The sequence below is a fragment of the Myodes glareolus genome, chromosome 8 (genome assembly GCF_982192425.1).
Source record: "Myodes glareolus chromosome 8, mMyoGla1.1, whole genome shotgun sequence".
NCBI lineage: Eukaryota > Metazoa > Chordata > Mammalia > Rodentia > Cricetidae > Myodes > Myodes glareolus.
Genome location: NC_142033.1, coordinates 42,555,362 through 42,574,039, shown reverse-complemented (window position 1 = coordinate 42,574,039; position 18,678 = coordinate 42,555,362). Strand labels below are relative to the sequence as shown.

Sequence of the window (18,678 nt, the reverse complement as noted above, 5' to 3'; positions counted from 1 at the left end):
TGAACTCAGTTTGATTCCTTGAACCCAGACACACAGTGGAAGGAAAAAAACCCAACCCCACAAAGTTGTGAAGTTGTCCTCGACCACCATGGTACACACTCTCTCCTTTGCTCTCTCAAAGTAAAGAAATGTATTTTTTTAATCTCATAAACTAAATATCTTACTGATGTGAACATGAGTACAGTGTGTTACATAGTTCAAACCATGTCATAACCAGACAACTTTAAATAGGCAAAGACCACTAAAACTGTCCTGTGCCTGGTTCAAATTTATCCATGCTAATCAGTATCTTGTAACAGCAACAAATTCTCGAGACAAACAAGATACAAGGACAGATTTATTCTGGCCCCAGCTTTGTGGGTTCCCATCCAGACACTGTTCCCATTGTTCACTCTAGATCTGGGTCAAGGTTGGGTCAAGGTTGGGTCAAGGGTGAAGGTATGACAGAGCAGAGCTGTGGACCTCACCAACAGCAGAAGAGAAAGCCCCCAGTGGCACACCTCCAAGGACCTACTTCCTCTAACTAGTACCCTCCTCTGAAAGTCTCCTTGGCCTCCAAACAACATTGTCAGATTATCCGTCAGCCTGTGGATAAGAACAAGCATCGAGCAGGTCAGTGCGTTGGTGAGCCGCACAGCCTCTCAACGCCTGGACTGACCGGCTGGACGCTAAAGCCTTCACAGAAGCCGTTTAGGAAGACTGCATATCTAAACCATGACTGCCCACATTTTCTTACTTCCACATTCTCCTCTGATTTCCCTTCATTTCCATGCTCTATAAATACATTATCTCAAGGGAAGGGAAGGAAGAGACAAACATCAGCTCTAACTACGCTCTAAGTGTTTTCATGAGAGAAAAACAAATGGCCCAGTGAGTTAAAAATTGAATAAATTCAAAAGCACCGAATAGGCGGGTGCATGGTGTGTTTGGTCTAAGTACACAGAATAAAGTGAAAAAGGTTCACACGAAGTAACTGAGGGAAGGAAAGCCAGGCTCGGGGGACTGGCAGCTGGGTGGGGGCTAGGGGCGGGGCAGGGGAACCAAGTCAGGGAGACAAACAGGATGCTGGGAGGTGAGAAATAAGGGTGGGGAGGAGTGGGCAATCTTAAGAGGAACTAACAAGTCCTGTTGCTTATAGTTACCCAGAAAACCTTCAGAACAATAACAGACAACAATCTTGAAAGAAAGAGACCCTCGAGCTGAAGAGACCCGAGACAGGTGTTCTGGTGTACTGGGGAGGTCTCTCACATTCATGTCCCCAAACAGTGACTCCTCTTTTGTTGGCCTTGGACCCAATAGATCCTGGCAAAGGAACCTAGAGAGGAAGAGTAGACCCTGGGCCCCAGGAAGTGCATGCCTTTAAAAATAGGAACTTGGGCTCTGTTCAGTCTAATTTGCTGGCTCCTCTGATTTTCAGCTTTTTCTGCTTGGAGAGGTTTTCAAGTAGAAAGAGATTTTGAGGAAGAATTCTAGTTTCTAGAAACTGAGCAGGCCCAGCCATTCAAGTGGCCACTGAAAACTTCAGATATTTGCCTCATCCAGGCTTCTTACCTCCCACCTCCTCTCCTCTCCCTTGTCCCCTTTCCAGATGCCTTTGAGTCTGGGGTGCTTCTAAGGGGCCAAGTTTGCATTTCTTTAGACAAAAATTGCCCACTTCTTTCTAGTTACTTTTTTAGAAACACGTTTTTTCTTGTTTCTGAAGAGTGTGTTCATTAAGGAAAAACTACATCAGAGTATTGAAATGCAAAGAAAAAATTCCCCTGTCCATCAACCATCAAGACAACCACTCCAAACATTTTCATATACTTTCAGCCAATCTTTCTTCCTAAAGCTGATAAAGACCTCTGCCCCATTCCTGGTACATGGTGTGTAGCCATGGATATAGCAAATGCTTTATTCTCAGTACCTGTCTACAAGGGCCAAAAGAAAGAAGTGTGCTGTCAGTTGGCAAGGCCGGCAGTATACCTTTACAGTTTTATCTCAAAAATATATTAACTCTCCAATTGTGTGTCACAGCCTAGTTAGAAGAGATCTTGATTGCCTCTTCCAGAAACATCATAATGGCTCACTATATTAACAACATTATGTTGATTGGACCAAGTAAACAAGAGGTAGCAATCACTTTGAACTCATTGGTTACCCATATGTACATCAGAGGGTGGGAAATAAATCCAACCAAAATTCAAGGGGCTTCTATCTTAGTGAAATCCTTAGGAGCCCAGTGGTGTGGGGCCTGCAGAGACATTCCTTCTAAGGTGAAGGAGAAGTTATTGCACCTGGCCCCTCCCACACCCAGAAAGAAGAACAACATTTAGTGACCTCTTTGGATTCTGGAGATAGCACATCTCTCACTTGGCTGTGCTCCTCTGGCCCATATACCAAGTGACTTGGAAAGTTTTGTGTGGGGCCCGGAGCAGAAGAATGTTCTTCAACAGGTCCAGGCTGCTATACAGGCTGCCCTAGCACTTGGACCATATGCTCCAGGAGACCTACTGGTACCTGACATGTCAGAGGCAGGTAGGGATGCTGCTCTGAGCCTCCGGCAGGCCCCTATAGGTGAATCATATCAGAAACCCTTGGGATTTTGGAACAATTCCTTGCATCATCTGCAGACAACTATTCTCCCTTTGACAGACAACTGTGAGCCTGCCATTGGGCCTCAGTGGAAACTGAATGTTTGACAATGGGTTACCAAGTTATCACGTGACCCGGGCTGCCCATCATAAGCTGGGTGTTATCTGACCCAACAAGTCATAGAGTAAGACATGCATAGCAGCAATCTACTATCTAATGGAAGTGGTATATATGTGATCAGGCCCATATATACAGGTCCTAAAGGCACAAGCAAGTGACATGAAGAAGTTGCCCAAATGCCTATGGTTTTTATTTCCATTATAATGTCATTTGCTGCCAAACATTCACCTAACATTCACCAAACATTCACAACCGATCACAGGTTGTTCCCTGTGATCGGCTGACCGTGGAAGAGAAGGCTAGGGCCTGATTTACTGATGGCTCTGCATGACATGCAGGCACCACCCAGAAGTGGACAGCCATTCTGGAACAACCCTGAAAGACACTGGCGAATTCTTCATGGTGGGCAGAATTTGGGGCAGTACACATGGTTATATAGTTTGTTTGGAAGGAGAAATGTCCAGATGTGCAACTGTTTACTGATTCATGGGCTGTAGCCAGTGGACTGACCAGATGGTCAGGGGCTTGAAAACAGCGTGATTGGGAAATTGGGGAGAAAGACATCTGGGGAAGAAGTATGTGGATAGGTCTCCCCCAGTGGTTGAAGGATGTTAAGATGCTTGTGTCTCGTGCGAATGCTCATCAAAAGATGGCTTCAGCTGAGGAGAAGGTCTATAATCAAGTAGACTGGACGGCCTCCTCTGTGGACAGTCAGCCTTTCTTCAGGCTGTCATTGCCCAATGGGTCCATGAATGATGAGGTCATGGTGGCAGAGATGGGGTTATGCGTGATGACACAGACATCTACTCATCAAGGCTGACCTTGCTACAGCTGCTGCTGTGTGCCAGATCTGCCAGTAGCAGAGACTGAGCCCCCGATAAGGCACCATTCCCTGAGGTGATCCATTCCCTAGGGTGACCAGCCAGTGACCAGGTGTCAGGTTGACTACAATGGGCCACTTCCCCAATGGAAAGGACATTACTTTGTCCTTACTGGAGTTGATACTTATTCTGGTTATGGGTTTTCCTTTATTGTCTGTGATGCTTCAGTCAAAACCACCAATGCACAGACTTATTGAATGCCAAATCCACCACCATGGAAGTCGACACCAGTATTGTTTCTGACCAAGGAACTCACTTCAGAGAAGTGCCATGGTGGGCCCATGATCATGGAATCTGCCTGTTTTGCCATGTTTCCCACCATCCTGAAGTATAATGAGATATGTTCAACTGACAAGGAGTAGACTTGTGATGGCTATTCTTGGCTGTCAATTTGACTACATCTGAAACTATATCCAAAAATGGAATTTGTACTTAGCTTGAAGTAGGAAGATTCGCTTCTAATCTGGATCTTTGAGGTAGGAAGACACACCTTAATATCTATCTATCTATCTATCTATCTATCTATCTAATTTTATATATAATCTTTATATATATACAAATACAATATACATATAGATGAAGAGAAATTCATTTTATAAGTTCTATGACTCTCAAGAACCATGACAAATATACTTTACAATGGTATAAAAAGGAAGCACATTCAGTAGAAATTAAATTTTATATTTTAATCTCACCTGGGGTTGGTGATGGGCCACGGGATGGGCTCTGCCATGCTATGCAGTGACAGTCCTCCAAGGACTTCAGTTGGCAGGTTAGTGAATTATTCACTGCCCCTTCAACTTATTCGGAACAGTTTAAGATGGGTTTGTTGAAAGCCAGGCAAGGGTGGTGCATGCCTTTAATCCCAGCACTCAGGAGACAGGTGGATCTCTGAATTCAAGGCTAGCTTGTTCTACATAGCACATTCTAGGACAGCCAGAGCTACACAGGGTAACCCTGTCTCAAAAGTAAGACAAAACAAAAAAAATGGGTTTATTGAGTAGGAGCCCCATAGGAAGTCAAGAAATATATGTGCACATTACAGGAGCTGCTTATTCAATGATGTTATTTAATATTTTTATTTTAAAATTCATTTTACTTATATTATTAGTGTATGTGTGTTATGTGTGTTGTGTATGTGAGTGTGAGTGTGTGTGCGTGTGTGTGTGTGTGTGTGACATGAGCGCACTGTTGGGAATCTCTGCTCTGGTCTCACTCCTCCCATTCCAGAAAGCCTGCCCCTCAAAAAGCCCACCAAGGATCAGTTCCTCCCCCAGAGCTACTCAAGACCACACCTACAGGATATTTAAGACCTGGTCTCCGGATCTACCACGTGAGATTTCTCTCCTGTCTTTCTGAGAGTCACCATGGAATTGCTTTGCACTGTTTATTAAATCCGGTCTTATTAATTCGCTTTGACTTGGCTTATTGCATCAGCAGAGGAACCCCCAAACCAGGGATTTTCAAAATACTTATCATGTACAACATATGTTCAGAGGTCAGAAACCAACTTTTGGGAGATTTTTCTCTCCTACCATAGTTTCCCAAGCTTGAGCTCAGATCATCAGGGTTTTGTGGTAATCAGTTTTCTGCCCTGATAATGTTTCCCCATCAACATAGTAAGCTGGATCTGGCCGATTGAAAAAGGATAACAACAGGTTTATTGAATAAAGCAGTTCCTGGGTGGGTTCTCCAGTCCCAGAGATCAAGGCTGGAGAAGCCATGCCCACAAATGAAAGCGCAGAGACTTTATAGGTTGCAAGCAAGGGATGGTGATGCATTCATGTCCACACATTGGGTTTATGCCCAAGTATGGTCAGAAGTTGAGGGCTTTAGGTGAGGACTTGGGCAGCTTGCAACTTCAGGGGAGGAAGCTGCTGTAGCCACCAAGAATGTGGAACTGGAGTTTTTTGGTGTCTTCCCTTCATTGGGAGACTCTGAGCAGGTGGGGTTTGGATAGAGAATCAGGAATTGGACTTCCCAGATCATACAGGGGTAAACTAGAGGTTCCAACCAAACATGCGGCTAGCACATTTACCTGCTGAACTATCTCACCAGTCATGTTTGTTTGTTCTGAGTCTCTAACTCCTTAGCCTGCTGCCTCTGCTTCCTGAGTGCTGGATTACAGGCATGGGTCACTATAACGGGCATAATTTCTTTTTTTTTCTTCTTTCATTTTTTGTATGTGTGTTGGGTATACATTTGTGTATATGTATTCAAATGGGTGTGTGGTGTCATACAGATACCAGAGGTTGATTCAGATCTGCCTGCCTGTCTCTGACACCTAAGTGTTGGTATTAAAGGTGTGTGCCACCAACAATGGGCTCTTGTTTAGTTTTTTTTTGTACCCCCCACATACACACACTTAAAAAACAAAATAAAACATGGGTCTTTCCATGTACCCAAGCAGACTTAGAATTTAAGATCTACTTGCGTCTCCCTAGTACTGGAATTGCAGGCAGGAACCACTTTGAAACTGCTAAGGTCCCATCTCTTAAAGGTCCTACTTAGTATCTTCATGTTGCAGATCTAGCTTTCTGGTGGATACACTACATTGAACCCACAATGCTCAATTTGTTATGTATTAATATAACAATAACAGTGCTGAGCCTGGTGGTGCAGCTCTTTAATCCCAGAACTCAGAAGGCAGAAGGACAGACGGATCTCTGAGTTGGGGGACAGTCTGGTCTACAGATCAAGTTACAAGAGAGTTAGGACTACACAGAGAAACCCTGTCTTGAAAAACAAAAAATAGATAGATAAATAAAATAACAACAATGAACAAACTCAGTTACCAATCAGAAATGAAACTGCAGAATAAATTGATGCATGTGTAAGTCACTGACTTCAGAATTATGAATCAGATCCCTCTGACATAATATGATAGCATGTTAATATCTCTGACCAGTCCCTTCAGAGCTAGCTTAAAATCTCAATGCTATATAAACACTTAAGCTGACATATTTCACAAGAAAAAAAACTAACCAATAGGCAACCAAACACAAAAGACAGAGCTTAGCTTGAGCTATCAGGACTCAGGGAAGCCACTCTAAGGACAGTAAAGCAGCTCTCTCTAGCTGTCACCAACAGTTTGTGAGGGCCACAGATGTAAGCTTGCCCCACCTTGACTGGAGGTCAGAGAGTTGGAGCTTCCTTTTGCTCTCTTGAAGCTGTTGACAACAGACGTGGCTACAAACAAGAGATTCTGTCCTAGCATGTGGCTAATTAGTATTTTGGGTGTGGAGGTGGATCCGCTCCACTTGGACAAAAGGTTGGAGAATTCAAGTCTATTTCTTATATCCTGCTAATGAAGTCTGTTGTATCCCTCCTCCCCTTTTGGAGTGAAGATTAAAAGCGTGTGGAAAATAAATGTGGCAGACTCCCGATGCTGTTCTGTGTTTTTGTCTCTTATTTCTCTTATATCTCTGTTACTTTTGCTTAATTCTAATTCTCATGCTCCTACCCTGGAATGTATAAATTTCGTCAAGGCTGGTCTTTGACATTTCTCGGCAGATTTTTTTCCTATAGAATAAAGATGTGGCAGAAGGAGGCTGAATCATCTTCCCAGGATCCCGTGGCCACAGTTCTGAGTACCCTCAAGATCCCCAGAACCGAGGTTCAATGCCCGTAGCTAACATCCCTGTCAAAATTTCAGGAGTAGCTTTGCTATTCTCTAGTTTCCTCTTCCAAAGGCATTCTCTGGACCATGTTGCCCCAATGAACGGCTTTTGGCCCCTTACGTCTGAGAGCGCCAGGTCGCTCATGGCGTTATTCCCAGCACTCTCACTTTCTACACATCTGGAATGTCCAGATGTTAATCCCTTAGCCATCTCCCTACATCCTCTTTTTGTGTGAACTCTCCTACTTAGGTTCCAAGGTCTAAGGATTCGACGATCTGTGCTATTGTTCTTGATTGAACATTTTCCCCCTGGAATTTTGTTGTTGTTTGTTTGACTGATTATTTTGAGAAAGGGTCTGGAGTACCCTCACACAAGTCTTACACTCATTATGTAGCCATTGCTAATCTTTTTGTTTGTCTGGTTGATTTTTCAAGGCAAGGTTTCTCTGTGGATCCCTGATCATCCTGGAACTCACTCTGTAGACCAGGCTGGCCTCCAACTCCGAGGTCTGTCTGGTTCTGCCTCTGATCGCTGGGTTCAAAGGTGTGTGCCACCACTGCCAGCTTGCCATGGTTAATCTCAAACCCACCCTACTTCTGGGAATTCAGTTGTGTCCTGCCACTCCTGGCTATTTCTCTGCCACTGTCTTTGGTTGGTATGTTCAGTCAAAACAGAATCCAGGGCAATTGCTGGAGTCAGGCAGGCAGGGAATCATCCACAGAGTTTGAACTTCACCAGAACTCTTGGTCATCAAACTATGTGTAGTGCTGCACACCCATAATCCCAGGACTCAGGAAGTACAAGCAGGAGGATTGAGAATTTGAGGCCAAACTGGGTTACGTAAAACCAAAACAAACCAAAACAACTCTTACCATCTAATTCAATCTCAATACTTCTGATACTCAATGCTTCCTTGGCAATTAAACTGGACAGATGGATGGCTGGGTAAGTAAGGCTTGTAGAGATGCTTGAAAGAATCTCCACAGCACTGCAGTGTCTTAGGGATGGGTGGCCCTCAATATATTCCCTACATTACTTCAAAACCAGTGGCCTATTATCCTCCAAGGTGTGTGGACCTGTGGTGTCACAACTTCACAGTCACGTGACACTCCTCTGCTCTTGTCACTCTCCCGTCATCAGATGAGGAGAAGAAACTTTCCTGAGCAAGAAACCGAAAGTTTCTAAACCGTAACAGAAAAGAGGAAATCTCAGGGGGATTTATTTTTTGCACAAGAACAAACTGCCTGAGCTGGAACTGCTTCATGAGATGCGAGCGTGAAAGAGAAAGCAGGACTTTGGAGCCTCGGCTCTCCCGCCCCGGAGTCACTTTCAGCCTGGCTCATCTTGCGGTCACCTTGTTGAGCCTGGGTTACCGTGTGGTCATCTCATCGGTCATTAATCCACAGGGCCCCACGGAATAATTTCATCTGCGAGACACTGCTTTAGGAGCTACAAAAGACCAAGGACTGAAAGTGCCCAGGCCCTTTTCTAATGAGCAAAAATATACATGTTTTTAAGAGAGGAGCTCTTACCCTCTCTTCTCCTCTCTCTCTTTCTCTCTTTGTCTCTCCCTTTCTATCTTCCTCTCTTCCCCTCCCCCATTCCTTTTTAATCTCAATAAAATCCCTCATTAAAAAAAAAAAAGAGTAAGAGAGGGTTGGGGAGATGGCTAAGTGGTTAGAGAACTCACCACTCCAACAAGAGAATCAGAGTTCAGCTTCCCAGAACCCATATAAAAATACTGGGTAGGTGTGGCTGCTTGCCTGCAATTCTAGCCATGGAAGGTAGAGACAGGAGTCTCCCTAGCAAGTTGGCTGCCAAGACTAGTAATATTGGTGAGTTCTGGGTTCGACTGAGATCCTGCTTCAAAAGAATAAGGTGGAAAGAGAATTGAAGAAGATTCCCCATACCAAACAGGATTCCATACGCACCCATGTGCACATACACAAGAAAAGAAGAAGCTAATTTTGGTTGATGAGATGTTTAAACAGGGCAGAGAATGACAGAAGGGAGAAGAATGGAATCTTCACTGTCAACCAGACTGGGTCTAGAGACACCTAGGAGATTCGCTGCTGGGGTATGTCTGGGGGTGTTTCCAGACAGGTTTATCTGGGGAAGGAAGACCCTGGAATACGGGCAGCACCGCTCCAAGGACTGGGGCCCCAAAGTCATGTGAACTCCAGCACTTGTCTCTCGGCTTCCTGACCGCAGACCCTCTTCTGCCACCAGGGCTGTAGCTGTTCTTAGTGCCGTGCCGTCCCTGCGACCATGGGCCGTTCGCTCAAACTGGGAGCCAAATAAACCTTTCTTTCTTGAGTTGTTTCTGTCACAGAAAGGGAAAACATAGCTAGCAGGGAACTCACCCATGAAGCGGTAACGACTGAACTAAAAACTAAATGGGGGAGAAAAAGAAGCGTCAGTATGGAAACTTGCGATCCTTCCTCCTGCGGACAAGATGGCTGCAGCATGTTTATGTGCCACATCCTCACATCACACTTTCCAAAGTAGGTCTGGGGGTTTCCTGTTGCGAGGAAGAAAAATATTTCCCACAAGGCCCTAGCATACTTACCTTCCTGTCCCGATGGCCAGAACTAGGTCGCACACCTACTCTCCAGCCAAGAGGGTGGGGTTCGGTGACTGACTGGGAGCAACTGTGGCTCTGCAGAAGACAAGAAGGGGTGGCCTGTACTGAGCCTGAGCCACCTGAGCTGAGCCAGACCAGCTTGCTGCCACCCCAAAAGCCAACTGGAGAGACTGCATGTATTTTGGAGTGATTGAGCACCTAAGCCTGGGACAGGCACTGTGCTAGTGCTGAGGGTAAAAAGAAAAGGCATGGTATTTCATTCTATACTCTCAGTGCTAAGAAGACTGAGGAGGACTGTTAAAAGTTCAAGGTTAGCTTGGACTCCTGGGTCCACACCTTGTCTCTCAGGTGTGGAGCACACATTTGTAATCCTAGCATTCAGCAGGCAGTGTGGTAGGAAGATCCAAAATTCAGGGTCATCTTTGGCTATATACTGAGTTCAAGGCCAACCTGGGCAGGATTCATGAGACCCTGTCTCAAACAAACAAATGGGAATATATATACACACACACACACACACACACACACACACACACACACACATATTGAAAGGTTTAGGAAATAAAACCTTAAGTGAGGTATGAACCACTACTGGAGAGGTAAATGCAAGAGAATCAGGATGTTGCAGTTCATCCTCCTGCATGAATGCATTGCAAGTTTGAGGCCAGCTTAAACACCCTGGCACTAAATAAATAAATAAATAAATAATAAAATAAAAGGGAAGAAAAGAAAAAGAAAACCAAAGCAAACCTTAGGTCTGGGATGAGTAACAGCTCAGTATAGAGCCCTGGAGTGCTCCCCCAGCAGATAGGTCAGTATACAGCTCTGGAGTGCTCCCCCCAGCAGATAGCTTAGTATAGAGCTCTGGAGTGCTCCCCAGCACACACAGGCTCTTTTAGATTCCCCAGTATGGTAAAAGCAAACCAAAACAAAGCCACGTGACAGACCCCACTTAGGCATTATATCCACTCTGGTGCTTGCGAATATTCAGCAAGAGGCACTTCCTCCCGCTCCTCCTCCCCACACTCCTATTGCCAAGTACTAGGGTTTAGTGCACCTTCTCCCCCCTCCCCCTGTCCCTTTGCAGGCTGGAGGTGGAACCCAGGTCCTATGCACTCTGCGCCACCACTGCACCACAGAGCTCAGGCTGCATTTCTTCAGCTCAGATCTTCCCTTCCTCTCATCTCATAAAACCATCTACTCACTTGACATGCTGTCACTGGACAGCCGGGCTCTGGACAGGTAATATTGCTCAAATAACAGTGTCTGTCCTCAGAGGTTCCATTCTCATTCCAACTGAGAAGCCATCACGGTGCACTGACAAGGAGAGAAAGTGTTACAGGAGGAGAAATGGGCATACACAACCCACCAGTAGAGCTTTTGCTGAGCATGCAGAAGGCTGTGCTAAAGCCTCAGAATCACAAAACAACAAACAAACAAAGAAAAACATCTCCCAAACAAAAATCCAGCACGGCTCAAAGTCATCAACAAACCCACGGATCAAATACTTATTATCAGTTTAGAGTATAGCTTGATGGTAAAGGACCATCCATGGTCTGGAGGCCCGGGTCCAATCAGAAGGGAAAATGTCCAGGGTAAAGGAGACAGCACAGTTGGTAAAGTACCTGCAGAACAAGAGAAAAGATCTGGGTTTGGATTCCAGCTCCCATGCAAGTATGGCCGCAGGACTACAATTCCAGCACGGAGGAAGTCGAATAGAAGAATGGGGGAGTGGGGGAGGGGATGGTTGGCCAGCCATCTAGGCAACCAGTGAGCTGAAGGTTCACTGAGAGACCCTGTCTCAAAAAATAAGGTGAAGAGGGATAAAGGACTCACTGCCAACCTCTGGCCTCTGAACACACACACACACACACACACACACACACACACTCCATACACATATTATTAAACTGAGTATGGTATTGAATACCTATAATGCCAGAAGTTGGGAAGTAGAGGCAGAAGGATCAGAGTTCAAGACCATCTCCAATCTTCCTCCTCTCAAGAGGGGCTGGAGAGCACCTAGCAGGAGCACCTTAATTTGTTCGAAGAGGGTGGAGGATGGTGGTAGGAGAAGATATACCTCTGAGATCCCATCATGTCAGCTCTTTCTGCTTGCTGTCTGCCATTTAAGATGTGAGCTCCCAGCTATTCCTTGTAGCCAAGCCTGCCTGCTGCCACGCTTCCCTGCTATGATGCTGATGGACTCTCATCCCTCTAGAACTGTGACCCTGATGTGGGTCTCCCCTCTGGATGCTGTGAATATGTTTTATTGCCATTAGCTAATACAGAAGCTGCTTTCAGCCAAGGCTTAATAGAATAATGCCAGGCAGAAAATCCGAATAGAATATAGAGAGAGAGTAGGCGGAGTCAAAGAGATGCCATGTAGCTGCCAAAGGAGTCAGAAGCCCTGGAACCTTGCCAGTAAACCACGAGTCTGATAAAATACAAAATAATAGAAATGGGTTAATTTAAGATGTAGGAGCTAGCTAGAAATATGCGTAAGCTATTGGCCAAACACTATTGTAATTAATACAGTTTCTGTGTGATTATTTCGGGTTTGGGAGGCTGGGAACAAATGAGCGGCCTTCACCAACATAACCCAAAATAAACTCTTTCTTTTCTAAGTTGTGTAGGCCATGATCTTTTATCATGGCAACAGAAAATGAACTAAGACCCAAGTGTGTACCAGGGAGTGGGGTATTGCTGTGACAGCCTGGGTGTGTGTTTTCTTTTTGTTTGCTTGGGTCTTGTTTTTGAGGAAAGTAGAAGAGTTGGAGACTTTGGAAAGTAGTTGAATTCTGTAAGCAGGGCTAAATGGGATGTCCTAGTAGGAGCCTGGAAGACAGACATGCTGGAAGCTCTGGGGACTAGGGACGACCAGCTCAAGAGGCTTCAGAGGGAATTAAAGACTTTAACAGAAGCTGGACTAGAACTGTGCTTGTGAAACTTTGGCAAGAGCTGTGGCCACCTTCGGCCCTGGTCGTAAGAACTGGCCTGAGATTAAGTTCAAAATCACTGGTCTGACTTCTTTGGTGGAGGAGATTTCAAGACAGCCTAATATCAACTGCTGCATGGTTATGGGGATCTATAATAAAGAGGAGCAAGCTGGGTCGAAAGAAACACTAAATGTACAGTTTGAAGAGAAAAAGAGCACAGGGAACTTTAATGTAGTCAAGGCTTGTGCTGAAAGAGACAGAAGAATTCTCTGCCTTAGAGAGGGACAGCAAACGAAAGCTGTGGCAAAGGTGATTCAAGGTGAAGAGGACCCAGCCAAAACTGGCAGCCACGCTGGACAGTGTTGCCCATGTGATGCTTGCAGATGAACTACCTCGTCGGAACGTGTAGTGATATTTTATGTCTTAACATATTTTGTGTCTTAACAACTAAAGCTTGCCTGAAGATCAGAATGCAGAGCTAAGCCACTAGAGGTCAGGGAGTGGTGGCACACACCTTTGATCCCAGGACTCAAGGCCTCCCTGGGCTACACGAGATTGAATCTGTTTTAAAAAGAGAAATAAGATTCACACAAAGGTGCCCCCAGCACTCAGGAGATACACATCTTTAATCCCAGCACTAGGGAGGTGGAGACAGCAATGATATGGCTGGGCAGAGAGAGGAATGTTCCCGAGTGCTGGGATTAAAGGCGTGCGCCACCACAGCCCAGCTCTAACTAGTTCTTATAACTTAAATTAGCCCATTTCTATTCATCTATATGTTTTATGGCTTTTACTTCTCTTCCTGCATGTCTTGCTCCCTTTGTGTCTGGCTGGCAATTTTGTCTTTCTTCTTCTTTGAGACCTCTCTGTCCCCAGAAGTCCTGTCTATCTATTGGCCATTCAGCTCTTTATTAAACCAGTCACAGTGACACATCTTTCACACAGCATAAAGAAATATTCCACAAGGAACCCTGGCTTTAGTCATGAAGGATATATAAGTAAAGGGATTATAGAATCATTCTGCATGGTTTCGGAGAGCCACTGAGGTCAGGCATATGGCAGAAGAGTCCTTTTATGGGGGCCCTGAAAAGCTTTTGTGTGAAGTTGTAGAAGTGAGGCCACAGTTACGATTTAGACCCCAAGATGTTGGAGATGCTGTGGGAAATCTGCCAAGGAGAGCTGCCCATAGGGAGCAGACAAACCCAAGAGAGAAGAATGTGTCACAGCAGCAAAGCTGAAGGGCAGTGACATCTAACCCCTCTGACACCAGACACGGAGGTGGAGAACTCTGGAGTTTGCCCTGCTGGGCTCCACACTTTCTTTGCTCTGGTGTTTTCTCTCCACACCTCCATCCCTCCCTTTTGAAATGGGTGTATATGTTCTGTGCCCCTGGACGCTAGAAGTATGCCATTTCCTTTTGGATTTTACAGGAGGTTACAACTGAGAGATTGCCTGGAGTCTCAGAACAGAGGTTAGAATTTTTGAAAATAACATTGAGACTGAAAGACTATGGGGACTTTTGAAGTTGAACTAGATGCATTTTGCATCGTTACATGGCCGCAGGCTAGGGGTGCCAGGGAGTGGGATGTGGTGGTGGTTTAAGCATTTGCGTCCTTAGCCCTCTGTTGGTGGTGCTGTTTTGGGGGGTTCCGGAGCCACCTTGATGGAGGAAGTGGGTCACTGTGGGGGTGGGCTGGAGGTATCCAAGTCTCTCCCGATCCCCAGTTAGTTCTCTGCTTGTCTGCTGTTCTAAATGTGAGCTCGCGGCTGTTCCTGCTGCCATACTTACCTGCGGCTACACTTTCCCACCACAACGGCCATCAAACCATAAGCCCCAAATGAATCTTCCTTCTCTACCTTAGCTTGGTTGTTGATTTTTAATGCAGAAGTAGAAAAGTAACTAACACAGGAACCCATCAGTGGAGACAGAAAGGTTGAACTTCAGGCTAAACTGAGTTACCCAAGGACCCATTCAGGTTTGCGTTCTCGCTCCGCGGCTTCCACTCTCTTCCCACATGGTTAGTCATCCGGCAAACAGGAGAGACACTGCGGCATCAGGGAGGACCAGCGTAGTGGCATGGAGTAGGCATGGTGGACAGAAGAGGGTTCGGTGACTTGCTAGGGAGGGGCAAGAGTCCAGGATGACTTCAGGCAGGGTTTCTCTCAGGTGGCATTGGAGGGATGCATTTGAACTTGGGTATTGCGTTGACCTTCTTCCCAGGAGTCACCCAATACAAAGTGCTCACTGTTAGTCCCCCACCCTCAACCCCACACCCACATCAAAGCCTTCTTATCTTGGTCTCTTTTTTGCCCAACAGAGGAAACTTTACCCTTCTATGGTCCCATGTCCATGTGAACAACAGAAGGGTACTATGGTTATGGATTTTCAAATTTTCATCACCCCATGTTCCCTTGAGTTGAAACCTGTAATTTTTTTGAGCACCTACTACGAGCCAGGGAAACAATTCCATAGTCATTGCTTCTGTCTCAGCTCATTCAGACTCAAGCCATTCATGCAGACTGCTAATGGTTGGTAACCAATGAAAAGCAATTAACAAACGACCAGAAAATCAACTGTCTTTTTCTTTGCGTATTTTACTCAAATAAACCACCCAAGACTCCCACCACTTACATTTTAATAGAGGCTATTATGATGGCATATGAACCAGTGAATTCTGGGTCTCCTCAGGACAGGCAATTTCAATGTTGGATGTTACCGGGTTCTAGTTTTATTGTACTGAGCAGTTTTATTAAGGAACGGGGAATCTATGTATCAGTACGTTTTAAGTAGTACCATGCCTGGATGAGGCATCAAAGTGAGAATGGTGAACTTAAAGGGCCTTTAAAACATCTTGAAGCAATAACAAGCCACAGACCGAAGCCGGGTTGTTTTAAAACATTACACAAAACTAAAACAATTGAACCAATTTGTCCTTTGTTCTTTTTATTGCGTTCCTTATTACATTAATACTGTTTTAAAATGAAACTCAAAGGCATCAGACTCTCGCACCAAGCTACGCGGAATCTTCCCTGCACCGGTCTGGTTCGGACAGAAAAGGGCCTCGAGGCTGCTGGCCTTCTAACTCCGTGAAAGAAAAGGTCGCGGGGCTAAGCCCCGGGCCAGCCTGAGCTCTCGCCCCAGGTGGGAGGATCTGCTCGAAGTTTGCTAAGTTTTCAGGCAGCAGTGCCGAGCCACAGCCGCCTTTTCGCTTCAGGGCAGGCGGGGCCTGCGGGAGTTGCACGCCTCCGGGGGTCTCCACCTTTCCAAGTAAAGTCCCCCTGGGCTGAAGGCGCCCCCGGGGTCACCCCTGCAGGGCAGGCGAAAGGACAAGAGCGATTCCAGAGTTCCGGAACACAGAGCGCCAGCGCGCCGGCAGCAGCGCGACCCTGTGTCCGGGACAGCGAGCGCGTTCGGAGCCACCGCGCTCTCCGACGCTGGGGACTCGCGTCCTCCGCCGCGACACCCCGCTCCACCGCCCTCCTGCGCTCCGCCCGGGAGGGGCCGCCCTTCCCGCGGGAGCCAGTGATTGACATCTCCGCTCCCTCTCCTCCGCTCCGCAGCGAGCCCGGGCTGTGTGTTTTGGAAGCGGTGCTACGGGGCAGCAAGCTGTGTGACGCCGCGAGCGGCCAGCGCCGCCCTTCCTTCCCCCCGGGGCTCGGGCGGCAGCGAGGCGGCCCGGACGGCCAGGGCGGGGCGCGGGCTCTGGGAGCAGGGCGCGGGGCGGAGCGCTCGGCCGGGTGGAGGCCCAGGGTGGAGAAGCCGGGCGGGGGCTGCTCACGCCCAGCCCCGAGGCCGCGCCGCGCCTCGCGGGACAGGTCGAGCCGGCGGGGCGGCGCCCGGCTCCGGGGAATAATGAGTGTCTGTCAGGCCGGCCCCGGGTGACTGGGCGGGGCGCGGGCGGGGGCGGCGCGGGAGGAGGGGGCGGGGAAGGGCAGGGCGGGGTGCGTGTTTGCCAGTGACTCGCCGACCCCTCCGGCTGCTGCCTCCACCCAAGTGGGTGGGGACCCCTCCCAGCCCCGGCGGCTGCGGCGGCTCCCGCTGCCCCTCCCTGACCCTCCCACCCGGGCTCCCAGCCTCTACTTACCCCGCCAGCCCCGGGGAGGCTCGCAGAGCGAGCGGCGCCGGCGTCATGTGACTGCCCGGAGTTGGTGCCAAGGAGCCAGAGGGGAGCCGGGAGCCGAGTCGCGCGGAGCCGCGGCCCGAGCGCAGTGCGAGCGCCTGCCGAGCCGACCCCACCCGTGCGCCCGTGCGGTCGTCGTCCCTGTCCCCGACGCCGTTCGGTCCGGAGCGCTTGACCTGCCTGCCCGCCCGCGGGGTTCCGGGCGCCGGGGAGCTGGGCCTGGGTTTCCCGGCCGCTGCGCTTGGCACCGCGCTTGGCAGAGTAAGTCCCCGCGCCCTCACCTTGCCCTCCTGTGCCCCGCTTTGCGCCGCATCTGCTTGCTTCTCTCTCTCTCTCTCTTTTTATTTATTTTTTTCTCTTGGAGAAAGCGGGGCGCGGAGAACGAGTACAGGGTGCAGCGAGGGCGCCTCCGGGCTTGGGAAAGTGCATCGGAGCCAGGGTGGAGGAGCGAGGGGGAGGGGATGGCGGGCCGGATTGTGGGATAAGGGGACCCGGTGGAGCTGGAGCACGCGGGCGGGGCTCACCTGTGTGGTCCCCGGCCTCCCGCGCTGGACTCCCTTCGGTGGCCCCAGCGCACCCCGCGTGCGGCCGCGTTGGAGAGAGCCAGGTAGCTGCGGGGCCGCGCGCCTGCTCCTCCCCCTCCTACCCCGACTCGGGGCTCCCGCCCCCCCGCCCGCGCCCCCAGCTGCTGCCCGCCCCAGCAAACTTGGAGCCCAGCCTCCGGCGCCCCTGGCGAGAAACTTGGGGGCGATTGGGACTTAAGGAGCATCCCCGTCTTGGTACCCAGAGCGGGCTAACTGCCGGATCATTTAGCTTGGGAAGGGGTAGAGGTGGAGGAAGAGAACCTAGAGTCTGCCTTTGGGGAGTTGGAGAGAACCTGCCGCAATGCCTGAAGCAAAGGATTGCAGCTTGGCTGGCTCTGGAGAGCGCCTTCGGTGTTAGGGAACCGGAGCCGCGTAGGGACCCACAGGACTGTTGTGTGAACCAGGACCCTAACATTTCAGAGTGGCTAACTTGGAGGTGGCAGATAAGAGTTGGAATTGTCATACCCACGTCTTTGGCAGATAACCGAAACACTTGTGTAAATTTTCCTGCAGGACACAATAATAGTAGTTGAATATGCATGAGACTTTGGATAATTCAGGTTAAATGAACACTGAAAATTGTTCGCTTTGTGTTTCTTCAAAATAAACATTTTACATTTACATTGGAATCGTTGAGATTTTATTCTAAGAATCAGTTTTTTCCTCCAATATTGTCGAAGATACTTTATTCTCAAAAGAGTCTGGTGTATGGGAAAAGTATGAATTTTGGTATTCTGTGCTCATTTACATTTAGAATCTTGTTACTAAGCAAAATTAGGTGAGCATGGGCCGATTGTTTATAAATGAGCATTTTTGCATAAATTTGAGGTGCATTTTTAAATGAGAATTCTGCTTGCATAATAATGCCTCTCACCCCAGGGAAGTCTTTAGGGGGGAAAAAGCTATGTAACATAAACATTCTAATTTTGCAAGTTGGGGTGTTTTTTGAAGAAAGATCCCTCTGAGTTATTCCTTGGCTTAAACGTGCGTGCTAACCTTAGGCTGTTAATGGAATCCTGAAAGAAGATGTTTGATTAATTTGAGTTCCCCGGAGAAAAGCTGCAGACCGACGGCATTGCTTAAGTCCTGGGAAGGTGCATTGTGGAGATAGTTTGGCTGACCTGAAGGGAAGTACAAGTGTTAAGAACTGAGATGTGAGACTAACAAAGAAAAGTAGCTGCCTGGGTCGCAAAGCCTTGTGCGGTAGGAAACTCCAGAGCTGTGGGGAAAGCTATTGTCTTTTTGTGGCAAAGTT

General features: G+C 47.8%; 1 protein-coding gene and 1 long non-coding RNA gene across 4 annotated transcripts in view; one reads left to right on the top strand and one right to left on the bottom strand.

Annotated features, from left to right (window-relative positions):
• Positions 1-9,160: 9,160 nt before the first annotated feature.
• LOC125387532 (uncharacterized) lies at positions 9,161-17,474 on the bottom strand. 3 transcript variants are annotated; one of them, XR_015738571.1, is made up of 5 exons: positions 14,679-14,930; positions 11,288-11,404; positions 10,985-11,096; positions 9,765-9,854; positions 9,161-9,518 (listed from the first exon to the last, which is right to left on the bottom strand). It is a non-coding gene; the product is annotated as an uncharacterized LOC125387532 (long non-coding RNA). The 3 variants fall into 3 exon arrangements; XR_015738572.1 differs by lacking the exons at positions 11,288-11,404; positions 14,679-14,930 and adding an exon at positions 17,364-17,474; XR_015738570.1 differs by having other exon boundaries at positions 10,985-11,404.
• Klf3 (KLF transcription factor 3) overlaps positions 16,776-18,678 on the top strand; it is a 29,825-nt gene continuing 27,922 nt past the window's right edge. Inside the window, exon 1 of the mRNA XM_085691868.2 lies at positions 16,776-17,100. The gene's annotated coding sequence lies outside the window, so the exon portion shown is untranslated. The remainder of the gene's footprint in view (positions 17,101-18,678) is intronic.